This window comes from Humulus lupulus, chromosome 7 (genome assembly GCF_963169125.1).
Source record: "Humulus lupulus chromosome 7, drHumLupu1.1, whole genome shotgun sequence".
Classification (NCBI taxonomy): Eukaryota; Viridiplantae; Streptophyta; class Magnoliopsida; order Rosales; family Cannabaceae; genus Humulus; species Humulus lupulus.
Window position 1 is genome coordinate 179,209,824 of NC_084799.1, and position 12,241 is coordinate 179,222,064.

The following is a 12,241-nucleotide window of genomic DNA, read 5'->3' on the forward strand; positions in this document are numbered from 1 at the left end:
AGTAACTGTGGTAGTTGTGCTCGCTCTTCGAGTCGATTATCTTATTCGTCTAGCGAGAAAGACTTTAGTTCTCAATTGGAAATTCCTACAAGGGAGGTTGATTGAAACCAAGTTACAATGGTAGGATTTGATAACCATTGTTTTGGTGGGGCTAGGGGAAGAGGGATTGATACTAACGAACCTATTATTAATGGTACGCCTGACTACTACTGTAACGACCCAAAATCACTAACATGGCTTAAGGGCCTTGATTAGTGTGCCGGGAGGGCATAATTGGTTTATGTGTGATTTAAAATGATTTAATGCATGATTATGTGACAATCATGCTTATTTGATTATATGGATATGTGAAGTGCATGTTTATGAGTATTTATATGCATGTGGGCCATGTTTAGTTGATAGGGGCATATTTGTAATTTTTGGCCCGTTGAGGGCATAAATGTGATTATTTGTGGTAAACTGTTGAGACCACATTATTATGTGGATATATTTGCAGCATATGGCTCGAGACGGTCCTAGTGAGTGGTTTGGAGAAATAGCCACGACGGGGAGTTATACCCAGCTCGGGGGAGCCTGAGGGTATTTTTGAGAACTTAGGAGATATGGTGATTAATTTAATGACAGGATTTAAATGGTAAATATTAGGAACACTTGAGGAATTAGTGGGAATTGGGAATAAATGACCATTCTACCCCTAGAATAAGTTAAAGGGTTATTTTATTTGGGAGGGCATAATTGTCATTTCCTAAAGTTAAGGATATAATCAACTTTTATGTTAGATTAAGGCATAAACTTTTAGAAGAATTAAGGAAGAAAAAAATAGAAGGTTTGCTCTCTCTCTCTCTCTCTCTCTCTCTCTCTCTCTCTCCCCCTTTCACCTTGGTGTTCATTCTCTTGGCTGTTGAAGAGGCTTGAAGTTTGGGGAAATTAGACAAAAAGTTAAGGAGAATTCAGTTGGGTATTGGAGCTAGAAGTTCAGAGGAGAAATCAGCTAAATTTAAGGTAAGAGCTTCAGTTTCATCTTTGAGTTTTGCTGAATGGTTAAGTTGAATTTTAGGTTCTTGAGTATAGACTTAGTGATGAATTTGGCTGATGGTTTGAGTAGAAAATCTTAGTGGTTATATTGTGATTCTTGTGGCTGAATTGAGGTGTTGATGTTTGTTTATGTTGCTGGGAATTATAGGATGAAAAAAGAGGTGATTATGGGATTAAATTCATGGCTGGTTTATTATGGAATTGAGAGGAAAATTTTAGGTAATTTGGTGTGTTCATGGCTGGGAGAAGGAGGAGAAAACTCAAGATTTCTCTGGGTTCGCAGGGCACGCCGTGACCCAACTTGGGGGCGCCGCAGTGCGTGTGGCCCTTCTGGCTGAGGGAGCTCTTTGACTTGGGGGCGCGCCACGAATTGCTTGGCCAAGTCACGACCCGCCTCCCCTTTGGCGTGAAAGCTTGCTCTCTGACTTGGGGCAAGTCGCGACTTGCTGAGTCAAGTCGCGACCTGCCTGGGGTTTTGAGCTTAGAGGTTTTCTAAGTATTATTAGGGCTCGGGGGTTTGAACTTAGGGCCTCGGGATAATTTTTACAGCCCGGTTTAGTAGAAATTGAGGTCCTGGAGGCTAGTTTTTCTCCCTAAGTATTTTATTTCTTGTTGGAAGTTGATAGATATCAGTGACTCTTGTGACTAGGTTTGTCACCGAGGCTCGAGGCTAGGGATCATGCTCGGAACTAGTTCACCTTCTCCGCTCGAAATTAAAGGTAAGAAAACTGCACCCGGTTGTGTGACTATGTTGGGACTAAGAGTTCCCTATACTTGTGTGCAACGTTGTATGATAGTATTATGCCATGTAAGCATGAGATAAACGCCCTATGAGTGCCAGAATTATATTGGCGCACAGGACGCGGCTCGACCACTAGTAGCTGAGGTTAATTATATAATCACTGAGCTTGGCCTAAGTGAACTGGAGTCAGTGGGATAAACAAAGGGTGTGGCCTAAGGGCGTCGACCCTGGAAATTGCATGATATGTTTGTTGTTGTTGATCTGATAATTTTGGCATGTTGATTACCTAGATAATAGATGATTGATTCGTTGATTGATGTCACCATTTGTGTGAATGATATGGTCTATTGAATATCTGGCTAATGTTTTGTGAGTTATTTGATTACTGTTATTGATTATGCTCTGTTATATGGTTTTCTTGCTGGGCCTTGGCTCACGGGTGCTACGTGGTGCAAGTAAAGGCAAGGGTAAGCTGGACCTACCCTGATTTGGAGAGCTCTAGGGGTAGAATGTACATAGTTGGCTGCTCGGCCACCACGGCCGAGGGAAGATGATACAGGGACAGAAGACCCTAAAATGCCTATTTTGCCATTAGAGTGGTTTGTGGTCGTTTATAACCTTTGAAAATTTTGTAAACTATTATTTAACCTTGTTTTTGGGATCTCGTGTATCAAACTCTTATTTAAATGGAAATTTATCTTTTATGACCAAAATCTTTTAACCCTAGTTCAGTAATGGTTTAGCATCACATTTTCAACTAAATGACTTGATTAGCTGTAGTGACCCACTACTCTAGACTTTTGGACCATTAACGAAACTATACATACAAATCCTTAATAAAACTTACATTTGCGAAAATACCATAACTTTATTGGAAACTTGTAGAAATAAGAGTTACTTTAATAAAATATCAAGTAGGATATGGGATCCCATTGTTTGAAAAACAAAACATAACATGATTTATAATAAAAAGGGATTACATAATAAGTGCGGAAAATACATATAAAGACCATAAAAAAACAAGACTACATCCTCGAAAATCGAACTCTCGACTCCTTGACTCTATTCACCACCGATACACATTCCCCAAGCATCCACGAATCTTACCGCCACTATAGCTATTTTCCTGCACATAAAAACAAAAAGGAATGAGCCTAATGCCCAGCAAGGAAAAATCTAACACATAGTTCATATACATAAATTTCATGAGAAACATAAAAACTTAACATAACACTTATATCATGCACATACTATAATGGCCATTATTACTTGGGGTCCCATAGACTAATCAAGTCATATGCCCATTAGATTAGTGGGGTCCTACTAGCTAAGTAGGTCATATGCCCATAATCTATTTGGGGCTTGTTAGTCAAATGGGTCATATGCCCAAGCCTACAAACATACATATTTCATAACATATTTCATAGCATAAAACATAAGATAACATAAGCATATAACATATAGATTCTATCCTATTTTCCTTACCAAAGTTACCGGGATATGAGGACAGAGTTGGGACTTTTGGAACACTCCTAAAACCATATATAAAGGGTGAGTAGATTTGAAGAAAAAGAAATGAAAGGACTAAACCTTGAGAAAAATACTTACCAAAACCTTTTTGCTCAAGAACTTAGATTTCCTAACCAAAATAAAGATTAAGGTTAGAGGCTGAGTAGAAGACTATGAGAACTTAAAAGAACAAGTACAGAAATGAACTAGAGTTTTGGGTTACCTTGAAGACTTGTCAGACCAATCTACACCTCAAACCTTACTTCCCAAAGTGTTTGATAAGCTTATGATGATCAAGCTTATGATTCCCCAACCCAGGTGTTTACACTCTCACACTCACTTAGCACTTGCAGCCTCTGAACTTAGAGCAAAAGATGAATAATGGCTGGGTACTAGGTCCTATTTATAGAGTTTAGGAATAAAAGGATCTTAATTTTACTTGAATAAAAATAATAGCTTTTTAGGTGAAATTAATTTGAATTATTGTTCAGCAGAGGCTGAAGACTCGTTCAAAAAGATGCTGGACTTATCAAGAGGTTGAATGGCTGAATGGAAAACGATTTCAAAATGTTTCAAAATATACTGAAGGAGGCGATATATCGCCCCCTGTAGGCGATATATCGCCTGGGCCAGTATGCCCGAGGCTGTCGTGCATCGTCTCGTGTTTTCCGTATCTACGTGCTGCGATATATCGCCCCCTATAGCTACGATATATCGGCACACGCTGATTATTTAAACACGAAATTACACATTTTTAGCTAAGTTTGAATGGAGTAAACAGCCTTGACTAAGCCCTCAACGTATTCAAAGCTGCTGACTGGCCTTATAGCATTCAAACTTTACCCCTTATTAAATTTAATCCTCAAAATACTTAATCCTTAATCACCCATACATAACATGTGCTTAAAATCCTATTGGTTCTTATCTAAACCTTATAGTATAATAAATATTATCCTTAATATCAGTCATATTAATCAAACCTTAGGTTAAAATTAATATTCTTAAACTATAGGTTAAACTTAGAAAATCTATAAGTACTACTATGAGTGTCCAAATAATTCCCGGTCTGAACCAAAAATCCACAGTTACAAAGATAATACTATAAATACTATAATACTACTATCTAACTAGCTAAGTAAAGTTCTTGGACTCTACAGATGCATTGAGTCGGAAGGGCCCAGGACAGTTGTTTAGTTCGAGGCAGATATCTGATAAGTTAGCTGAGGAAATGACTAGAGCGTTATAAAGTTGCTGGTTGGTCGGTTAGCCTACATCACTCTTCAGTCTACACTCCTTGAGAGGGTCAAGGAGGCGCAGGGGAAGGATTTCCAATTGAGAGGGCATAGAGAGAGTGTCTTAGTCTGAGCGGCTAAGGACTTTTCTATATCAGAGATGGGGCTACTGAAGTACAAGGGTCAGATTTGTGTTCCGATGGATTCTGATATCTGGCGAGAGATCTTGGATGAATCTCATACCACTCCCTATTCTTTACATCCTGGTACGATGAAGATGTACCAAGATTTGAGAGCCTTGTATTGGTGGTCAGGAATGAAGAGGGACGTGGTGGATTATGTGGCCAAGTGCTTAACTTGCCAGCAGGTAAAGGCTGAACATCAGATGCCAACAGGTTTATTGCAGCCTCTAGGGATTCCAGAGTGGAAGTGGGAGGATATCACCATGGACTTCATGGTTGGTTTGTCGAAGACCGTGGGACAGCATGATTTGGTGTGGGTGATTGTGGATAGGTATACCAAGTCCGCCCACTTTTTTTACCTGTCAAGACAACTTATACTATGAAGCAATATGTCGAGTTGTATGTGAAGGAGATTGTTCGACTTCATGGGGCTCTGAGGTCGATAGTATCCGACAGAGACCCCACCTTCACCTCCAAGTTTTGGGAGAGTCTGCAGAAGGCTATGGGCACGCAGTTGCGGTTAGTACCGCTTATCATCCTCAGACAAATGGACAATCTGAGAGGACGATTCAGATACTGGAAGATATGCTACGAGCTTGTGTGCTGGACTTTGAGGGTTCTTGGAGTAAGTATCTCCCTTTGATTGAGTTTTCATACAATAACAGTTATCAGACGACTATCGGAGTGGCTCCGTACTAGATGCTATATGAGAGGAAGTGCATATCACCTATCCATAGGGATGAGACAGATGAGAGGAGATACTTGGGTTCTGAGATGGTTCAGAGTACCAATGAGGCGATTGAAAAGATTAGAGCTCGAATGCTCGCCTCCCAGAGTCGCCAGAAGAGTTACTCGGACTTGAAACGCACGGGCATAGAGTTTCAAGTCGGTGATCATGTGTTCCTTAGGGTTTCACCTTTGAGAGGAGTGAAACGATTTGGTGTTCGGGGCAAGCTGAGCCCTAGGTTTGTTGGCCCCTTTGAGATTCTGGAATGGGTTAGAGAGGTAGCTTACAAGTTGGCAATGCCTCTAGCTTTATCAGGGGTTCATGATGTTTTTCACGTGTCCATGCTCCAGAAGTATGTATCAGATTCTACACATGTACTGAGTTATGAGAACTTGGAGCTAGACTAGGATTTATCATATGAGGAGAAGCCGGTTCAGATTCTCGACCGGAAGGATAAAGTCTTGCGGATTAAGACCATCGCCTTGGTGAAAGTGCTGTGGAGGAACAACAAGGTTGAGGAGGCGACGTGGGAACTTGAATCAGATATGCGGGAGCGGTATCCCGAGTTGTTCAGGTAATTTCGAGGACGAAATTTCTGTAAGGAGGGGATAGTTGTAGCATCCCAAATTTGCTAATAAGGCTTAGGGCCTTGATTAGCATGCCTGGATGGCAATAAGTGGTTTATTATGTTAATGTGTCAATTTGATGAGTATGTGATTAAAAATGCATGTTTAGGTAAATTAAAGATGCATGTGGGCCCCGTTTGGTTAGTAGGGGCATGTTTGTAATTTTAGCCCGGTTAGGGCATAAATGTAATATTTGTGAATATTGTGATATATTTGTGTTGCATGATCCGAGACAGTCTTAGGGAGCAGTTTAGCTAGAAAGTCACAACGGGGTCGAATACCCGACTTGGGGCTAGTAGAGGGGTATTTCAAGCATTAGACATTTTATTGGGTTATCGGGTTATGAAAATAAATATTTGGAGATATCTTTGAAGTTAGAATGTTTAGGAGGGAATATCGGGGAAATTTACCATTTTGCCCTCGGTGATGTTTTTGGTACCCCGAGCCTTGGAGGTAACTTAAGAGACTTCAGTTAAGTAAGACAACACTAAGGAAACCCTCAGAACTTGGTAAACCGACCCAAACCCCTTTCCTCTCTCTCTCTTATTCTCTCTAAACCTTACCAAGAGAAGCATTGAAGATTAAGCAAGGATCTGGGCTCTAAACTTGGGGATTAGCTCAGTTTCAACTTGCGGATTCAAGAAGAGGCTAAGGTAAGCTTTAAACTGTGACTCTAACCATTAAATTATGTAAGTTATTGGCTGGGTTTTAGTTTTATTAAGTCTTTGAGGTTGAAGATCGTAATGCCCTAGTTACTCCAAGACCGTTACTGTGAACTTTGAACCGTGCTTAACTCTCTAATCGAGTTCTTTGGTTATAAACGTGCATCTAAGTGTTATTAATAGGTTAAGGTGAAAAACCAATCAAAAGGAAAGGATATATTTTATTTAAAACATAAAACTGGTCATGGGCCCATAAAAGCATTTACAAGTTATTTACAATCCAAAATGGTCATTACAGTATAAAATTTACAACCCGCCGACCTAAGCGGCAAAAATAGGGTAAACCCCCTAGTTCCTCTGAGAAACTCCTTGGCCGTGGCGGTCAAGCGGCCGTATATGTACACATCACCACCTAAGCTCTCCCCTCATGGCTGGGTGAGATTTTCTTTCCCTTTACCTGCACCACATAGCACTCATGAGCCAAAGCCCAGCAAAAAAACTCATTACTGCATGTATATTATATCAAATGATGATCATGATAATCACCCAGGACTTATAGCCCTAAACAGATTAGTGACAGATGTGTAAGTCACAAACGTGGGTTCTGCACCCTTTACAAATGAGTGATCAAGTTACTAGCTTAAACAAGATAAGTGACTGGTGAGCGAGTCACCAATGTAAACCAAATGAGTGACCATGGAGTCACTAGTGTAGGTTCCATACCCTTAGCCATGTGACGATGGAGTCACCTGAGCCTTCTGGCCCTGGCTTTGAGTAACTAGTCATGGAACTAGGCAAGCGCTTTTAGTTTTCATCGAACTTGGGGTCGGTCCGACATTAATGCTCATGACGAGTCATTCAATGCAGGTGCCGATTAGATCTAATATTTTATCGGCTTTGCGTTCATAACGCTTATGCCTCTCCTGACTCATAGGTCAGTAACATATGACCAGTTCTCAGTACCGCTATTGAACTTGACTAGTAAGTCGCAACTTCACAGACGGATTTGACACCATTGACGATTCTGACTAATAAGTCAATGCCATTCACAAGTAAGCAAGATTTTCTAAGCATTTGATATCCAATCAATGTCCACATTTAAACACTCGACATGCCTCAATAATAACCATGCATGTCACATATGGGGTGCAATTTCTTACCTCTGGTTCGAGCGAGAAATAGTAAAAGAACGACCCTTGAGAATGATCGACCTTTTGATTCCTTAACGGTTACCTAATCATAACCAATTATAACTTCCATTAATGAAAATCCACAATAATAGGGTCTTGACCTAAACCTCACTCCCGGAACCCCGAATTATACCCAAATGATGAGTAGATTCGATCCCGAGCCATAGGAATTGAAACCCCGAGCCAAAAACCCTTAAAAATGCCCAAAACAGAAATCTGAAGAAGCAAGGTAGCGTTGTAGCGCTACCCCCCTAGCGCCCCAGCGCCCAAGACAGACTGAAACCCTCCTGAGTAGCGTAAGTGTGATCCCCCTTCTTGCTACCGATAGATCCCTAGACATATTCCTCTCGTTCCATCACCTAATCTTATTTCTTATTCTTGACTCCCGTTGGGAAATTTTTCGAATTTAGATGTGTATTAAAGTATCATATATTTTATTACTTTATAGTTTACTCTTTCATTTTCTTTTAAATTCAAGAATCTCCTATTATTAAATTCACTACAATATTCAATTTCAATCTAATAAATAATATTAAATAAAATAATAGTAAACTATAAATGAAAGCCTCTTTCCCACACCACGCCTACTTGTGGGCGCTGTAGCGCTACACTCAGCCAAAATTTCCCTGAAACTTTCCCCCTTCGACTCCACCATTTCCAACCTGAACCAAAAGCTTCCAAACCTCATTTTAAGTCCCAAATGAACCCAAAATCCATCTACACATGTCCTAGGCATCACAACCCAAGTAACCCTAGCCAAAAGCTCCCATTAATTCCCTTTAACCAGCCTAGAAAACCAAGCTGAAAACCAAACCAAAAACATAGCAAAGCTAGAGTTTTGATGGCTAGAAACTTACCTCAAGATCAGTTTAGAATCCTCTTCAATGGTGGAACACAATCCTAAGCCCTCATGATCCACTTCCCTAGCTTGAATCCTCAAATGAAGCTCAAAAATCCAAAAGAAAAGAAGAGAAAATGAGGTACGGGAGAAATGTTTTTATGCTCTGTTTTAGCTAACCTTCCACAGCCTTCAATGGCTTAAGCATATCCTAGGGGTGAAAAGACTAAATTACCCCTAGGTCATTTAAATTTTTCTAAAGGCTCCCAAGGGTAAAACCGTCCTTTCTTGCCTATTTCGTTAATCATAATTAATACCCTCTAATTCCCATTATTCTCAAAATTCTCAAATACCAATAATTCATATCTCATTGCCCTTTAATTCCCGGAAACACTCTAATAACAAAATTACCTCGAGACTCACCCCGAGCCTCGAACTTAATCCCGTTATGACTAAAACGCTAACTTGCACTCAAAGATCATCTCATGCCGAATGGCTCGAACAAATCCACATTATAATGTGGCCTCAACAATAATTCACCAACATGCATACAAATATACAATTACGCCATCAACAGGCCAAATTACCAAAATGCCCCTGTGATGAAATGTGGACCCACATGCATGCTTTTACACATCATATTATAATATAATTCACATAAACATGCATATAATAATTTGATGGCGTAATAAATCAGTTATGGCCCTCCCAGCCTACTAATCCAACCATTAAACCGTATCAGGGATTTTGGGGCATTACAAAGATTGAGTTTGGGATTTGATGAAGTTTTAAGCTAGCATCTTGTTAGGTCTTGTTGCTGAGACTATAGTAGAACTTCTGTGGTGATTAAATTGGGTTGTTAGATTGATTTTGGGGTAAATTGACTTGGTTTTGGTGGTAAAAATGGAGGATTTTTCTGGGTTCGAAGGGTCGGGCCGCGGCATTGTTCTTGCTGAGCCATGACCCTCTAGAACAATTGGGAGGCAAGGAAGAGGGACGAGCTGCGGCACACTATAGGTTGGGCTGCGGCGCGCATAGGCTGACTTTGGGGGTTGGGTTTCTAGTTAAGGCGGGCCGCAGCATGGGACCATGGGGTCGCGGTGCTTAGTGGGTTCTTGAACCCCAAGAAGGTTTTAGGCTAGGGATGGATTTTATCACCCAGATTGATAGAATTCAAGGTCTCGAAGACTAGAATTATAACCCAAAGTTATTTAATGGATTAGAACCTGATGGATGGATGTTGTTGATACGTTGTGACTAGGTTTTCAGCGAGGCTCAAACTAGGGGACTATGCTAGGGATATTGGTGCTCGGAAAGCTCGGGACACATGTAAGAAAACTATTGTACCCGTAGAGCAGGGCGTATCCCTATAGTTTGTATTGCAGGGCACAGCCCTATGTGATTGTGATGCAGGACGTAGCCCCATTGATTATGTTTATGTATGTTTAAGTATTTGATAAATTATGATATGTGTGCATATTTGTGAATGAACGGCAAGGGCCGAGAATGGTGAAGGCTGAGAACGGCAAAGGCCGAGTACGACAAGGGATCGGGGCAATGTTAAGCACGTGGAGTGTGAGTTGCCAGGGTGAGACCCCTATGGGATACTTGGGATATCCTCACAGTGTAGACTGCAAACCTAGAGCCTGGTAAAGTGTCTAGGACGACATGGCTGTTATGTGTTTAGCCTATTGGCGGTTTTATTATATGTTGAATGATAGATATGCATATGTTGTTTGCTTGTGTGGAGTTTTCTTGCTGGGCTTCAGCTCACGAGTGCTCTATGGTGCAGGTAAGGGCAAGGGGAAAATCGACCAACCATGAGTACAGAGAGCGTGAAGTGACGTGTACATGTTTGGCCTACCTGGCTGCCATGGCCAAGGGTATTTTTGGGAGATTTTTGTATTAAACCTAATTTTGTCGTATAGTCGACTTTAATCATATTTTTGAGTTGTAAATATTTCTAAACAGTATTTTGGGATCCCAAATGTTCAACGCTTTATAACTTTCAATGAATGATTACACTTTCAAATTATATGACTGTTATTATAGTTTAGCTTCACTTTTAACCTAAAACCTCGATTAGTGAGTTAATTGCACGTTTTAAACTCACTTAGTAACAACTCTAAGGAAGTAGGGTGCTACAGGTATCACTTGTGAGAATATCACGTTCATCACAACAGCACTCTAGCGATATGTCTTGGGGAATAACTGACGACGCCTACGAAGCATGTGTTGTGCCGAATCAATATGCTACAAAGAGAAGACAAAAGAAAAAGTTAGCAAAAATCAGCATAAGTGGCTGAAATGTAGTTTAAAAAGCATGCATCGAGCTCATATCGAGCCCCTATCGAACCCTATCAATCCATATCGAGTTCCTATTGAGCTCATATCTAGCCAGTTCACTCATTTAACCTCAAAACCTACTTGTTCCCTAATCAAGCTCTTATCAAACCCCTATCGAACCCTATCGAGCTTCTATAGAGCTCGTATCGTGCTCATATCTATGCAGTTCACACATTTAACCGCAAAACCTACCTTGTTCCCCCATCGAGCTCATATCGAGCCCCTATTAAACCTTATCAAGCCCCTATCAAGCCATGTCGAGCCCATATCGAGCAAGTCAAAACAAAACTTACAATTTTCAAAACATGATAGAATTTGTTGACATTTTAAATAAATAGCTTACCCCATCATCGAGCCACGACCGGGGTGTCTTCCACGTTGGAAACCATGCTGGATCGTGACACCCTGTCTTAACATCCCTCGGAGTCTTGTTGGGGATGTCTCCAAGCATCCACTTGCAGAGTGTCCTATACTATTTGACATCTGGCTTCTTGAGAGGGTCGCGCACTAATGCCTCTTCTGTATCTACAGCTACATCAGTGCGAGGTCTCTTCCTCGTTAAATGAGTGTAGTCCTCAAACCGTTCTGGCCTGCGTCTTTTCCTCTTAAATTGAACCTCATTGTAACATCCCAAAAATGCTAATAGAGCTTAATGCTTTGATTAGCGTGTTGGGAGGGCATAGTTGGCATGCCTGATTTATATGATAATATGAATATATTTATATGCATATTTATGAGTATTAAATATGCATGTGGGCCCGTTCTTGTTTATAAGGGCATATCTTTAATTTTGGCTTGTTGGGGGCATAAATATAATGATGTGTGTTAAATTATTAAGACCACATTATTATGTGGATATATTTGCAGTATACGGCTCGAGGCGATCCTAGTCAGCGGATTAGCAGAATAGTCACAGCAGGGTCTAATACCCGGCTCGAGGTGAGCTTAGGGATATTTTGTGAAGTTCAGCGTATATTTGGGGATTTATCGAGTAATGAGTAAGTATTTGGTGATTAGTTATGCATGTTAGGCTTAATTAGGAATTTGTAGGACGACTCGAGGAATTAGCGGAAAACAGGGCAAATGACTGTTTTTCCCTTAAGGGAAACAAAGGGATTGAGTTGTCTTGAAGGGTATTTTGGTCTTTTGGGT